At 37.3% G+C, this 15,437-nt stretch overlaps 1 non-coding gene across 1 annotated transcript; it reads left to right on the top strand.

Annotated features, from left to right (window-relative positions):
- Positions 1-6,499: 6,499 nt before the first annotated feature.
- Positions 6,500-6,663, top strand: LOC115873960. The gene has a single exon (XR_004048727.1). It is a non-coding gene; the product is annotated as a U1 spliceosomal RNA (small nuclear RNA).
- The last annotated feature ends 8,774 nt before the right edge of the window (positions 6,664-15,437 follow it).

Genomic DNA, 15,437 nt, shown 5'->3' with positions numbered 1-15,437 from the left:
GGGGGAAATATCCATTTAGCTGATTTGAGTATAGAACCGCACATAGAACAATATTACACCCTGAGTTAATGAAATAAACACTTCTAAATATAATGATAAAACATAGGGGAATACTGGACAGTTATTTCATTTAGTTATGTCAAAAAGCACCATATATCAATGAGAATTGGAGAAACCGTAATTGGATAAATTTAATGTGAAGGCAAAATAAAACCTATAGAATTTGAAACCAATTAATTCAAAATATTAATTGAGGATTTTATTTTCTGTGAGCAAATCTATAAGGAATGCACAAAAATGTAGTTAGCTCTGGTGAGATCATGTTTAGGTAGTAATTACCTTGCTATAATCTTGTAAAGTTTAAATGAAATCATGTACATAAAACCACCAACAGTAAGCCATTGAAAAAATGAGTTATCCTTCTCTTGCTACCTAGTCAATTCTAACTCATAACAGCCTTACCAAAAAATATCGAAGGATGTAGATCTTTATGGGAACAGATGACCTCAACTTTCTCTGTCAGATCTTCTGGTAGTTTTAAATCAATGACGTTACAGTTAATTCAAAACTTATATGGGATCCAAAATGTATATGGAATAAGAGATTAATCTCCAAAATTATCAACAATATCCACCTTTTGAAAAGTAAAAGACTAATAATCTGTTTTTAAAATGGGCAGATGAAAACAGAACAAAACGGATCTTTGCCACTGATGAAATTAAAACACCCAAAGCATACGAAGAAATAAAAGCTCAGGAACAGTTTGCAGTAGAGAAATGTAAATCAAAACAAGATACTGCCTCACCCCAGCATGAATAATAAAGTTAAAAACAATAAAACAGAAAACAACAAATGCTAACAAGGATGTGGACAGACTAGACCCTCATATGCTACTGTTTGGACAGTAAAATTGTGAAAACACTGTGGAAAGGGATAAGACATTTCTTCAAAAATATGCTAATAGAAGTACCACATGCCATAGCAACCCTTATAGTTTGTATATGTCCTAAATAAATAAGAGCCATTGCATGGATAAATACACATATTCATTATAGCCTTATTCACAGTTGCAAAAATAATGGAAACAATTCAAATGTCCATTGATGTAAAAATGGAGAAACAAACTATGGTACAATCACACAATAGAAAAACCTATAATACATTCAAGAATGATGCCAAGTGAATGAAACAGCACACAACCTGTGTGAACCCGGAGAACATGATGCTGAGTGAAATTACTTAGTCACAAAATAACAGATAGTATAGTAGACAAATATTGTAAAAAAATTAACAAAATGTTTTCAAACTAAAAGAATAAAAAAGATTGTTATCTGGAGAAGAAGGGCAGAAAGCTTAAGTGACTTTGGATGAAGGGAAATACAATATACAAGATTGAGTTTTGGGGGGGAAATGATGAGGCAAATGAAAACACTGGGAGGATTACAAGAATAAAAACCACAGAGATCAAATACAGTTACATGTGCATCATGCAATGATAATGACCTATGAGTAGATACATGGATAGACATGCACTCTGAATGGATATGTTGGGGCAAAGAATGAGAATACACCCACAAATATCTATATAGCTTAAAAAGAACGTATTTGTTCTGAGGTATTTACTTTTGCTGTAAATATATGCATGAAGCAGTGTAGCTTATCGGAGACAAAAAGTTTTAAAAACATCTTAGACATAACTAAACACCATGAGAGAGTAAGTAGCTGGATCTGGGGATTCAGGACCAGAATCTTAAGGAACACCAAGGTCAATTGGAAAAATACTGTCTAGAAAGGCAAAGTTTCATTCCCTGAACTGGTGAGTAGTAAGTGAAGTTTTTACAATATTATTATTTGTCATAGAAAGTTCAAATATATTCTCTCCCTGTTGAAGGTGTGTTAGTCTAGGTAGACTAGAGAAACAATTTCATGGAGACTGATATGTGTATAAGAAAGAGCTTTATATACAATAGCAGTTTAATATTGAGAAGACATCCCAGCTCAGTCCAGATCAAGTCCATAAGTTCAATATTAGCCCATATGTCCAATATCAATCTCTAAAGTCCTCTTCAGACTCAAAAAATACATGCAATGATGCTGAATACAGGAGAATCAAAAGCCTGTGGGTTGGAAGTCTTGTGGATCTGGTAGCGTAAGCATCTCAGCTCTGGCAGGGATTTTTATGTGGCTTCTCCAACTCCAGAGGTCTGGTTGAATCAAGGTAGATCCATGTGGCTTCTCGAGCTCCCAGGGCATAGCACCATGTGTCTTGTCTGTACAGCACCTCTCAGGTAGTGAGCAGAAAGAGAGTGCACCTCCCGCCTCCAAAGAGGAAATACAGGAGTTCTCAGAATCCTTAGGAGGAGGCCATGCACACATAGAGGCTTCATTTGCTATATCCTGATTGATAGACTAGACTCCACTATTAACCCTCAAATTAACAGTTACAGATTATGTAACTACTACAAAAGGAACGGATTGTAATGAATATAAAAAAATACATGGGAACATTTATTCCAATGGACTTTTGGACTACCATAACACAAGTTCCCATGACTCTGAGACAAGAAGAACTAAGAGATGCTCAGCTACAATTTGCAACTGCTTTTGAAGGGATCACATTAGAATGCCCTAGGCGGGGTGAAAGAAAATTCAAAATCACACAAGAAACTAGGCTTACTGGGTATTGATTGGTGAAACCACAAAGAATATGGACTTTGTCACCCTTCATTTCTAGAACTAAATTCACTCCCATGGGTGACTTTTCAGCTAAATAGTAGATGTGTGTAAGGGGAACAATAGCACTAGTGAGGTTCAAAAACCCTTAGAATAATAAAGCACTTGAGATCATGGGTGCAGAATTTTTCCAAGAAGGAACTTCAGATGGGTTAGGAGAGATGGAGAATTGGATATAGGAAGTAGTGGATGTGGAAAACCAGGAGCAGATTAGAGGAGTGGTGTTGAATTGAGGAGAATACAAGAGTACTGTGACACAAACTATCTATGAATAGTTGAATATTAAACTGATATCCTGTTCTGTAACTCCTCACTAATTCAAAAGAAACAATGAAAAAATAATAAATGCTAGTAACTAAAATGTTACCTTGAAGAATAGGATGAGTGTAACTCAAGCCATCTTGTTTTCAATTGCCTCCTAGGCATGTGAAAGCTTGTGAATAAAGGATAAGGGAGAATTGGATCATTTGAAGTATACTTTTGGTTAAAAATATTAAACATATGAACTGCCAGAGTATCCACAAATCTGTCTACCTGAGAAACAACAAAGCCCACATGGAAGAAGCACACCAGCCTGTCCCGACACGATCACTGAAGACAAAGGAATTACATAAGCAAATGTGGTGAAGAAAGCTGATGGTGCTCGGCTATCAAAAGATACAACATCTGTGGTCTTAAAGGCTGGAAGGTATACAAGCGGCCATCTAACTGAGAAACAACAAAGCCCACATGGAGCAAACACACCAGGCTGTGTGATCACGAGGTGTCGATGATCAGGTATTAGGCATAAAAGAACAAAAAATCATATCATTGTGAATGAGGGAGAGTGTGGAGTGGGGACTCAAAGCCCATTTGTAGGCAATTGGACATCCTCATACAGAAGTGTCACGGGGAGGAGATGGGCCAGTCAGGGTGCAGTGCAGCAACAATGAAACATAAAACTTTCTTCCAGTTCTTAAATGCTTCCTCCCGCTCCCCCCTCTATCATGATCCCAATTCTACCTTACAATCTGGCTGGACCAGAGGATGTACACTGGTACAGATAGGAACTGGAAACACAGGGAATCCAGGACAGAAGAACCCGTCAGGACCAGTAGTGAGCATGGCGATACTGGGAGGGTGGAGGGAAATTGAGGGAGAAGGGAAGAACAGATTACAAGGATCTACATATAACCTCCTCACTGGGGGACAGACAGTGGAGAAGTGGGTGAAGGGGAATGTTAGACGGTATAAGATATGACACAATAGTAATGATTTATAGATTATCAAGGGTTCAAGAGCGAGCAGGGAGTGGGGAGGGAGGGGATAAAATGAGGAGCTGATCCCAAGAGCTCAAGCAGAAAGCAAATGTTTTGAGAATGATGAGGGAAACAAATGTTCAAGAGTGCTTGACACAATGGATGTATATGTGGGTTGTAATAAGAGTTATACAAGCCCACAATAAAATGATTTAATTAAAAAAATTCAAATTTCATTATCCATAAATAAAACTTCATGTTCCAACAAAACAGAAAAATAGAAAGAAAAAGAAGATGTGCAATGCTTTCTTAGAAGCAAGATTTGAGAAATATTATGCCTTGTATATTGGACAAGTTATGAGGTATTGGGCCAGTTCCTGTGGAAAAATGTCATACTCAGTAAAGGATGAAAACACTAAAGACAACCTTATAAAATAGAGGTTCAGAGAAAAACATGATAGCAGCAACAATGGACCAAAAAATGAAGAATGTTTTGTGAGATCATGCAGGACAGGACAATGTTGTTTTTTTAATTGCACAGAGGTTGACTATGAATCAGGACCAACGAATGGAACATAACAATAGCAATGTTTGGTGTGTGTGTGTGTGTTTCCATTGTTTGTTTTGATACATTTGTACCTTGTTTCTTTTATGTAAATTTAGAATGTCTTTGTGATTTTTCTAATGTCTCAATGTTATTTTAGTTGTTTTCTTGTGTTTTTTCACTATGTGTAATTGTGATGTTGTCTGTTGGCTGGATTTGACTTCCTTTCCCTAGGCTGTATGGTGAGTCTCACCTGCATATGAATGCTGTTTGTTTCAGTTCACATGTTTTACCTTGCCAGATTAAATGAGATTAGATAGCCAGTTATTTCTCTGACATTGGCAAAAAATGTAATCAGTGTTCTTCCACTACCCTTATGGAATATTAAGTCCTTTCTGATTGATGCTACTTGTTAGTGTGTTCTCTGGAGTTCTCTGAGAGGAAATAATATTCGATAGTGTAGGTCTGCAGAGCACATATTGGTATTTCAGTGGGTGGAGGAGTATCAAGGGTTGTAAATGCAAGTCCAAATGGCCTACAACAACTATTTGAGTATGAGATATGTTGCGGAGAGATCAATAGATTTTGGCCCTAGGATCTTGTGATTGTGGTTTGGCAGAGGTAAATATGGTGACTGTCAGAATGTGATTGGCACTGTTGATGACGTGTTGTGTCTACCCAGGTGATTATAGGGCATGAGCACAGGGAGTGCTATCTCTGATTACTGGGTGTGTTAGTCTGGGCAAACTAGGGAAACACATCCACAGAAACTCATATGCGTGTAAGAGAGAGGTTTATATATAGGGCAAGTGTACATTCAGAAAGCACCCAAACACAGTTCAGTCCAAGCCTATAAGTCCGACTTTGTCCATATGTCCGACACCAATCTACAAAGTCCTCCTCAAACTCACAAAACACACACAATGACACTGAGTGCAGGAGGATCGCAGGCCAGTGGTAGAAAATCTTTGAACCCCGTGGCAGTATAAGCATCTCCGCGCTGGTGGGAGTCTCCACACAGCTTCTCCAGCACCCAGAGCTGCATCAGGGGTAGTCCATGTGGCTTTTCCTCAGGAATGTCTCACAGGAAGTGAGCCTTGCCAGCTATGGCAGCCACACACTGATACGACCATCAGAGAGCAAGAGACCCGAGAACTAGAAAGGTGAGGCTCACTGATTCATTTATCTCTCCACCCTTCAATTCATTCCCCATGCGTTTATCAGCCAGGTTGGCACAATAAACCTGAACTATCTCACTGAGTTAAGCATTATGTTTTCCATCAGCTTTGAGGTGGTTCGAGTATGGTTATCTAGGTAACACCAGTCAACCAGTCACTATTGGGTAACACAAAACTGGTCTCTGAGTATAAGGTTGTGCATAGAGAGTAGGCACCTCTGGTCACAAGTCCAGCAGCATGGAAGCTGACGTCGTGGATCAGTACTCATGATGACTCTACCATAAATTAGCAAGGAGGTTTTGAAATTTAGCCAAGGCAGATTAAAACAGAAAATAAACACACACACACCCTAATGCAATTTATAGAATCAACATATTAAGGATTAAACCTACTAGCATTGAGTTAATGCAAACTGATCGTTACCATATATAAGATGTTCAAGGCTGTAGATTTTTAAAGAAGCATGTAGTCTCATCTTTCTCTTGTAGAGCAGCTAGTGGATTTGAATAACTAGCAAGGCCCTGGTTTACGCAACCAAGAGATTCATTGCCATGGAATAGATGCTGACTTACAGCGACACTATAGGACAGGGTGGAACTGCCACTGTGGTTTCCTGAGACTGCAACTCTTTACAGGAGTAGAAACCCGCATCTTTTTTCCTGTAGGGCTCCTTTATTACTGATTAGAGCATCATTTTTTTTTTCAATTTCTCAAATAAGTTTCACTTGAGAAACATTGTTTTTGTGAACACTAATTTGGTATCCATTGATTCTACAATTTATATTAATGTTAAAACTATAAAGATCATACTTACCTGGCAGGACAGACAGCAGGACCGCGAAGGTGGTTTTCCCAGGGAGATGCTCATCCATTGCACTATGGCTGTGCTGACTTCTGTGATTTCCCCAAATATGGGAAACTCAACTGCACAATCTGTGGTAGTGTGGGAATGTGTCTGCACTTTCCCCTGCATTAAAAGGAAAAAGAAAAAAGAAAACGATAAAGATCAGCAACCAATAGAATAATGCCACAAATAAGCATATCTTTTCTGATATCCTTCTTGTCACCTTCACCTTCAATCTCTCTCTTATTCCCAAAATAATAAATAGAAATTTAGTACACTGAATCTAAGAAAATTAAGGCAATCTTTTAAAGCAATGGATATAAAGAATTTTAAATTTAATTAATTTAAACTAAATTAATAAAATCTCTAGTATGGTAATTCTCAGAATATTTATATATATTTTACAATCTTTGAAGTAATGCCTAATATACATTTCATAAAGGCAGACATATCTGTCTTGGAGAAGTACAGTCAACATTGTCCCTAGAGGCAAGGATGGAGAGACTCTATCCCCTTCCCCATGGGCAGGTTATTAGAAGGGATCATTGTGTTTTATAAAGTAGAGGGTCAGTGAAAAAGAGAATAGCCCTCACCACAGTGTGACTCCAGCCCTGGCCTCAAGCACAATGGTGAGAACGGGTAGGGCTGCGCAGTATTTCCTTCTGTTGTGCATAGGTCTCTACCGTTCAGAACCAACTCAAGGCCAACTAACGAAAAGCAACATATATCTCATCACTAAATGTCATCAAGATGGTTTTTGATTTTGAAAACATCAAATGAAACATGTCATTATCTCTGAATTTTGAAATTTACTGTGCAAATGTAGTCTAAAAAATGATGTTGAAAAGATATTTTCTAAAGGACGCTGTCAGCATTTTGTGTCTTAAGACCGTGTATTAGATTGAATTGTCTAGAGCAGCGGTTCTCAACCTGTGGGTCATGATCCCTTTGGGAGTCAAATGACCCTTTCACAGGGGTTGGCTAAGACCATAGAAAAATACGTATTTCTGGTAGTCTTAGGAAGCAAGAAACTGCTCCTCTATCATCTCCAGGTGGGTCCACCCACATGCAGATTCGCCCACATACGAGTACCCGGCGTGAAGATTGTTACCCATGCTACACCATGCTTCAAGACAAAATTTCATTTATTTGTAATTAGAAATAAATATTTCACAATATATAGTTACATATTGTTTTGGTGATCTATGCTTTAATTATGTTCAATTTGTAACAATTCTTTAATTATGTTCAATTTGTAACAATGAAAATTCACCATGCATATCAAATATTTACATTACAATTCATAACAGTAGCAAAATTACTTATGAAGTAGCAACGAAAATAATTTTATGGTTGGGGATCACCACAACAGGAACAACTGTATTGAAGGATCATGGCTCTAAGGTTGAGAACCACTGGTCTAGAGATACAAAACCTGTAGCACACATATATAGAACAATGAACTTTATATTTAATCTTTTATCAAGCAGGTATATCAGCCTAGTCCAGCTTAAATCCATGGGCCCAGTGCTAGTTGGGGTCCTTTTAAGACTCATATAGCTGCAGGTTGATGACAAAGAACAGTGAAGTAATGCAGGAAGATCACAGGTCATATCATGGACGCAAGGTCAGTGAAACTACAGGAGGGCAATGACAGTTTTCAGGAGCAATTGGCCCCGTGCTTCCACTTCTAGAAGCAGAGACAGAGTCCAGGCAAGCAAGAAGTTGGAGAGGGGGAGAGAAAAAGGGAAGAGGTTCCCAGTGTCTCTCATATGAAAAGGCCACACTTCCCAGAGGCATCATCAAGCTGTGACCTGATTGACAGGTTGAACTCCACCCCACACAAGTGAAGTCGACGTAAAATCTAACTGCCAACAACCATTATCCAAACCCTTTGCTGTAAGTCCACTCCAACTCAGAGTACATCTTGATAAGAAAAGACAGCTTCATATTTCTCCGAGGGAGCAGCTTATGGTTTTGAACCACTGACCTTACACATAACTTACTTGATAGTAGCACCAGAGCTGCAAATTACGTAGAATTGGTACCCATTAATATCACCAGCATAAACATAGTAGAAATATCATAAGATTTGAAGTAAATGTCTATTAGAAACATTTTGATTAATTCTATCATAAACTAACTACAGAGAAAGCAAAGCAAAATCATCTAGTGCTAGATGTTGATTATACAAGTAAATGAACTGAGGCCTGATACTACTTTATCCTTGTCTAAGAAGGGTATACCTGTTTGAATAACATATCAATTAGATTGGTAGTTTAATATATAAATACAGCATACATTCTTTATTATCAAACTTTGGGATATTCTGAATGACTAACTACTTTTAATTTTATTTAGTCACTTAATTCTTTAAGAAATTACATTGAAAGCATTGATGTTGATGCAATACATCAGTTTTCAGTATCAACTATATATTCATATTAAAATAATTAAACTTAGTGACCTTTGTATTTCACAGCATTAAAATTAAAAAATCAATATCATGAAAGACTTTTATGTGTATGACTTCATAGACGTGGACTCTTTGCCAACTTGAAGATATTTTATTTGCATAATATTATTTTCCAGATGCAATCTGATGTGCTCAGGATAATTGCATCAATTAGCTTCTTTTTCTCCCTTCTTGAAGGATCATTGCCTCATTTGCTTTTTCAATACTCTCTGATAGTTGTGACTTTTGAAGAGATAATGCAACTGAGTAATGTCTGAATTAATCATATGCAAGACCATGGATAGAGATAAAACATAATGAGTAAAATTACGTGACCTAACTTTATTTTCAGTCATATTTTGTTCCTGTGAATCAGCAGATGTAGTAAATAGTTTTTGAAAGACCATAATCCATTCACATACTTACACATTTCTAAACCTATACTTATTCAAGTGAGAAGCTTTACTAAGACTGATACTTAGTGATTCACATTGAAGTACTTTAAAATTAAGATGTTTTCTTTATTTTTCCATTTAAATAATCCAATAAATCATTTCCAGATAATCACATTTGATGAAGTATTCTTAATTTTCTAGAACATTTCAAATTGTATTTTTGTTTAAATTCTCCCTTAGCAGGTGAAAACTGTTAAGCAATTAGGTATTATTGAGGGATTTCAATGTTCATGCCTTTATAAATATTAACAGCAGATTCAGGAATTTTCTTTCCATTATCTTACAATTAGTGTAATGTCATATAAAGTGTCTTCTTAGAAAATATCCTTTGAGAAAATTTTATAGAAGACATTCATTTTAATGATGACTTTTAGGTTAATGTATTCATCTTTCCATCTTTAAAACCTGTCAGAATATTCAAAATTTAAAATGTTTTCTCTTCAAATTACATTTAAAAAACTGATAAACTGAAGGTATGTATTTGGAAACATTTGCCTGCTAACTATTTTTTATCCAACATGTATAACAAGCTTCTACATTGCAATAAAAAGAGTAAAGCAGTCCAATTTAAAAGTAAGAACGCTTTTACTTTGTTATTGTTGTTATTTTTTGGTGGGGGCAAATCTATAGAGATAGTAATCCTATCTATAGCAATAGTATTAAGTGTTCCTTAGATGTATTGCAGGGTGGTTGGTGGGAAGATGGTAAACTAGTAACAATAAGTTTAAAAAAATGATGAAAATATTCTAAAACTGATTGTCATGACTACTGTACAATCCTTCTTGATGTAATTGAAACATTGAATTGTGTGATGTGTGGATTATATGCCAATAAAATAATTAAAAATATTTAAACAAAGATATACAAATGTTCAATAAAAACAAAAAAGTTGTTTAACATTATTAGTTATTAGATAAATTCAACAAAATGCAGCCAGTGGCTGCAACAATGGGCTCAAACAAAGAGACATGTTTGAGGACAGGGCAGGACCCTGTCAGGTGTTGTTCTCTTGTGCTTACACGTCTGTGAGTCAGAACACAGTCAGCAGCCACTAACAGCCACAGGACATGTTTGTTAGAATGAAAAATAAGGACAAAACCTTGCGATACCAACTGTCAGCGGTATTATAGAGAAGGAACAACTATCCATTACTGTGGACCCAGACACTTAGAAACTATTTGGCAGTTTTACAGAATATTAAATATCCGCCTATTATATGACTCAAAAATGTCAGTTACATATTTACCTAAGACAAATAAAATACGTTCCTATAAAACTGGTGCAAGCGTAGCATCTGACACCCTCCATCTTCACATTGGGAAGGGGAGAGGGCAAAATCACTATTAGCATCCACCGTAGGCCAATTCCTATAAGGGTTTGATATCAGGGTAATTGAATTGTCAGACACACCCCCACCCTCACATCTTCTTTACAATTCCAATTTTGGAATCAACCATGCACCTGACAGTACTCTGCTTCTCTGCTGTGGCCACCCAGACTCAGGGAGAATACTCAAATGATGGTGTTCATTAGAGAAGTTGACGGTTTGAAATTCAGAATCAGACATATTCAAGATACATTTCTTCTGGTTATAAGCATCTGTTAGCCATGTGACCTCTTGGTCTCTGTTCTACTCAGGCAATTGCTGCAAAAGGGCATGTGACTCCGCCACAGCCAGAAGGCACTCAACTCTTGCTCAGTAGGTCAACAATTATGGCTCCTGGAGCTGGAAAATCCGGAACTCTATTTGTGCTCTTAGTGCTGCTGCCGCCACAACTGACATCATTTTCCCACCACGTCTCTGGTGTCACAGCTCTGCCTCCTGGATTGAGGAGGTTTGCACAAAAAATCTCACGTTTAAAAGAACATGCTCCACTCTGCTCTTCTGTCTTGATGGTAGTGAGATCCCATAATTCCGCATCTGAAATGGCTCATTTTATACCTAGTGGGATGGAGTAGTGGTTACACTTTGGGCTGCTAAATGCAATGTCAGCCGTTCGAAACCAGCAGTTGCTCTGCAGGAGAAAGTTAATGTTTTCTATTCATTAAAGGATTATGGTCTCAGAAATCTTCTGGAAGACATATAATAGACACTTAAATTTACAAGTGGAAGAAAATCAAGAATCATCTCACCTTTCTCCTGCAGAGCAGCATGTAGTTTTGAATTGCTGACCTTGTGGTTAGCTTCCCACCATGTAAACCACTATGGCAACAGGATACCCTGCTGGTAGGGAAAATATAAGTCTGAATGACTTACTCTTAGGGAGTTGGAGCCATTATGAGGTGGAATTGACCCCATGGCAGTACGTTTTAAGAATTACAATAAGATGGAAATTAATGATTCCCACATGCCCGATTAATACAAAATGCCATGCAATTCAATTATCCCTGATATTAAACCCTTTCCTGCATTTATTATATTCCCTCCCATTCCATATTCTGCAATTCAATGGAAATGACTCACATGTTTGAAGGTCACATGCAAAGTTCATAAGTCCTCTAGAGATCCTTGTCATCCGCCAGGCTACAGCAACTGGTGAAATTGTCAGGTAATAGGCTGGAATTCAAGTCCCAAGAACCAGAGGTGAAACAGAGGTAAGCTGGTTGCAAGAGCCAGAGCAAGAGAATGAAACATTAAAGAAACATGCCTGACTTTCTTCTGCACACGTTCAGTTGGAAAGGTCACAAATATGGCTTTGATGGAGGTGTGGTTTTTGCCTTCTGCAGCCCATCCCTTAAAGAAATACAGAGCAGTGCCTTGAGTCAGACCCTCTATTAAGGTTTGTGATTTTTAGGTGTCGTCACAGTATTGCCGACCAAGAGCCGTCCCATGCAAGCCAGAAGGAAACACTGCTGGCCCTGTGCCATCCTCACAAGTGTTCCTGTGTTTGAGTTCATTCTTGCCTCCATTGTGTCAATCCATTTCGTCCAGGGCCTTCCTCTCTTTTGAGGTCCTTCTGCTTTATAGCAAGCATTTCTCTCTCCAGCGCCTGGTCTTATCTGACAACACATCCAAATCATGTAGAGGAAGTCTCAACAGGCTTGCCTCTAAGCATTCTGGCAGTGCTCCATTCAAGACATTTTAGTAAGATGACAACCTTATATTCTAGTAAGGTGTTGACCCAAAAGTATGTCCCATTTTAATCTTGTCTCATTAGAATAAGAGATAAATCCCCCCAAAGTAGAATATAGCAACAAAAGTTAAGTCTATAATTTGTAATACTTCAAAAATGGGAAGACTGAGACTACAAGGGACATATTACATAAGTAATTAACTGCACCTCGTTTCTCTCATTAAAAAGTTCTCTAACTATAGTCTTTCTCACAGTCTTGCCCACCATCAAGCTATACTTCATTGACTTAGTAAACAGAGTGTACCTTCTAAAACATATATTAAGTTATTCTCCAATTTAAAAATTTCCACTGGATTTCCAAACAAAATTCTGCCCTAGATTTAGAGTACCAATATTTGGTTCCCACCTGTTCGTCAAATGTTTTCTAATTATGTTCTCTGAACACCCGTGCTTGATTTCTGTTTTTATAGTTTATTGGAGCTTAATTTTCTTGCACATCCCATGGTCTTTACTGTTATAGTATTCACATAGTCTCTTGTTGTTTTCCTCCAGCTCCCATCACTTTAGCATCTCAAAACATACATTTCCTTGAGTCACCTTCTCTTATTCTATTGTTATTCATATTCCATGCACAATCGTGCCAATGCATATTAGAAATTTTATTTCTTTATAATATGGTGGCTAGGGAATTAAAAAAAAATAACACTTCAGTTTCTGTTAATGAATCTATAAAGTTACCTCAGTTGCATTTTTTCAGCAAGTCTTTTAAATTTATATTTCCATTCATAAATTTATGAAAACTGATACAAATGCTAGGTATTTGGCTCATCTTCAGTTAATATAAAAACTACTATATAGGTGCACCTGTTCTTTTTTCTGGCACAGTACAGAGACCTGTAGTTATCTCCTTGGTATTTGGCAGACAGAAAGCAATTTCCTATTGCCAGTTGCCAGTTATCTGAGTCTTCTTTTATTATTGTGAAAGCCTTCACTTCACATATTATCAACATTTCTTCAGAAGCAGCAGCTGATGGTTAGTCCATTAATTCTTGGAGCCTTGTTTCTGACTAACGCTTTCAGTGCAGCTTGAACTTCTTCATTTCATGTCGTTGCTTGTTGCTCACATGCCGCCTCCTGAAATCGTGGAAGGTCGACCAGTTTGTTTAAGTACAGTGATTCTGTGTATGTTTGCCACCTTGTTTTGATGCTTCTTGCATCATTCATCATTAAGCTCATGAAATCTTTTAATATTGTCATTCGAGGCTTGAATTTTTTTCTTGCTTTCTCTCATTTTAAGATATGCTGATCATGTTCTTCCTTATTGGTTTTCTAACTATAGGTGTTTGCACAGTTCATTACAATATTGGACTTTGTCTTCTTGGGTTGACTTTTGAAAATGTCTGTTCTGCTCTTTGACTCTTTCATTTGCTTCAAGTTGCTTTAGCTACTCAAGAATTAAGAGCAGATTTCAGTCTTTTCTGACAAACATGTTCATTTTTTCTTTCTTTCGTGTCTTTTGAACGACCTTTGGCTTTCTTCATAAATGATGTTCTTGATGTCCTCCCATAACTCATCAGGTCTTCTGTCATGACAGCTCGACGTGTCAATTTGTTCTCGAAGATGGTCCTGAAATTCAGATATGATATATTCAAAGTTGTATTTTGGCTCTTGTTAGCTTCTTTTACTTTTCTTTGGCTTCAACTTGAACTTACATATGCCAAACTGATGGTCTGTTGCGCAGTTGGACCCGGGCCTGGTTTTAACTGCTAATAAGCTTCTCCATTGTCCCTTCCCATAGATGTATCTAATTTGATTTCTTGTGTTTCATATGGAGAAGTCCAGTATATAGTCACCTTTTGTGTTGTTTAAAAAAAGGTGTTTGCTATGAACAAGTCCTCGTGCTTACAACATTGTATCCTGTGAGCTCCAGTTTCATTTCTATAGCCTGGTCCATATTTTCCACCTACTTTTCTTGTCTCTTTGATTCTAACTTTTGCACTCAAATCACCAATTAGTATCAATATATCTTGATTGTATATTTGGTCAATTTCAGACTGAAGGCATTGTTAGAATTCTTCACTTTCATCACCATTAGCTTTTGTGGTTTGTGCATAAATTTGAATAATAGGTGTATTGATTAGTTTTCCTTGAACATGGATGGATATCGTCCTATCACAGATCGCATTGTACTTCATGATTGATTTTGAGATTTGCTTTTGACAATTAATCCAGTGCCATTTTTCTTGCTTGTGTCCTTCGTTGTATAGTAAATGATGATCTCCCAATACAAAATGGCCAATACAAGTCCATTTCTCATGCCTAGAACATCAATCTTTATGCTTTACATTACATTTCTAATAACTTCCACTTCTCCTAGATTCATGCTTCCCACGTTCTCAGTTCTGGTAAATAGAAATTGTTTCTTTTTTTTACCTCGAGTCCTGCCCCATCAGCAAATGGAGATCCCAAAGCCTCCAATCACGCAGGCTTTACTGCATTCATGTCACCCTAATCTACTCCACTCCAAGGAAGCAGCTTCTCTGTAGTCACATTTCGGTTGTCCTCTACACTGAGGAGCCCTTGTCACTATCTCCAACAACGTTCTGATTTCATTCAATAGGACTTCCGTATCTGACAATGTACTGAAGCTATGCATAAGATTTTCATTAGCCTTTTCCTCCGAAGGGGCAACAGATGCATTCTTTATTGTCTATTCTTATTCTGGAAGCTCAGTTGAAATCTGTTCACTTTGGGTTACTCTGCTGGCATTTGAAATACCAGTGGCATAGGTCCCAGCATCACAACAACACACAAACCACCACAGTAGGCACAATGATAGACAAGTGGCGGAATCATTCTTAAAATATTCTTAATATGAATTTAGAGTGATACATAATTCAATTTATGAACTAGGAA

The sequence above is a fragment of the Echinops telfairi genome, unplaced genomic scaffold (genome assembly GCF_000313985.2).
Source record: "Echinops telfairi isolate 266 unplaced genomic scaffold, ASM31398v2 ScPeMD7_7469;HRSCAF=8507_1, whole genome shotgun sequence".
NCBI classification, from domain to species: domain Eukaryota; kingdom Metazoa; phylum Chordata; class Mammalia; order Afrosoricida; family Tenrecidae; genus Echinops; species Echinops telfairi.
This window is presented reverse-complemented; position numbering and strand designations above follow the sequence as displayed.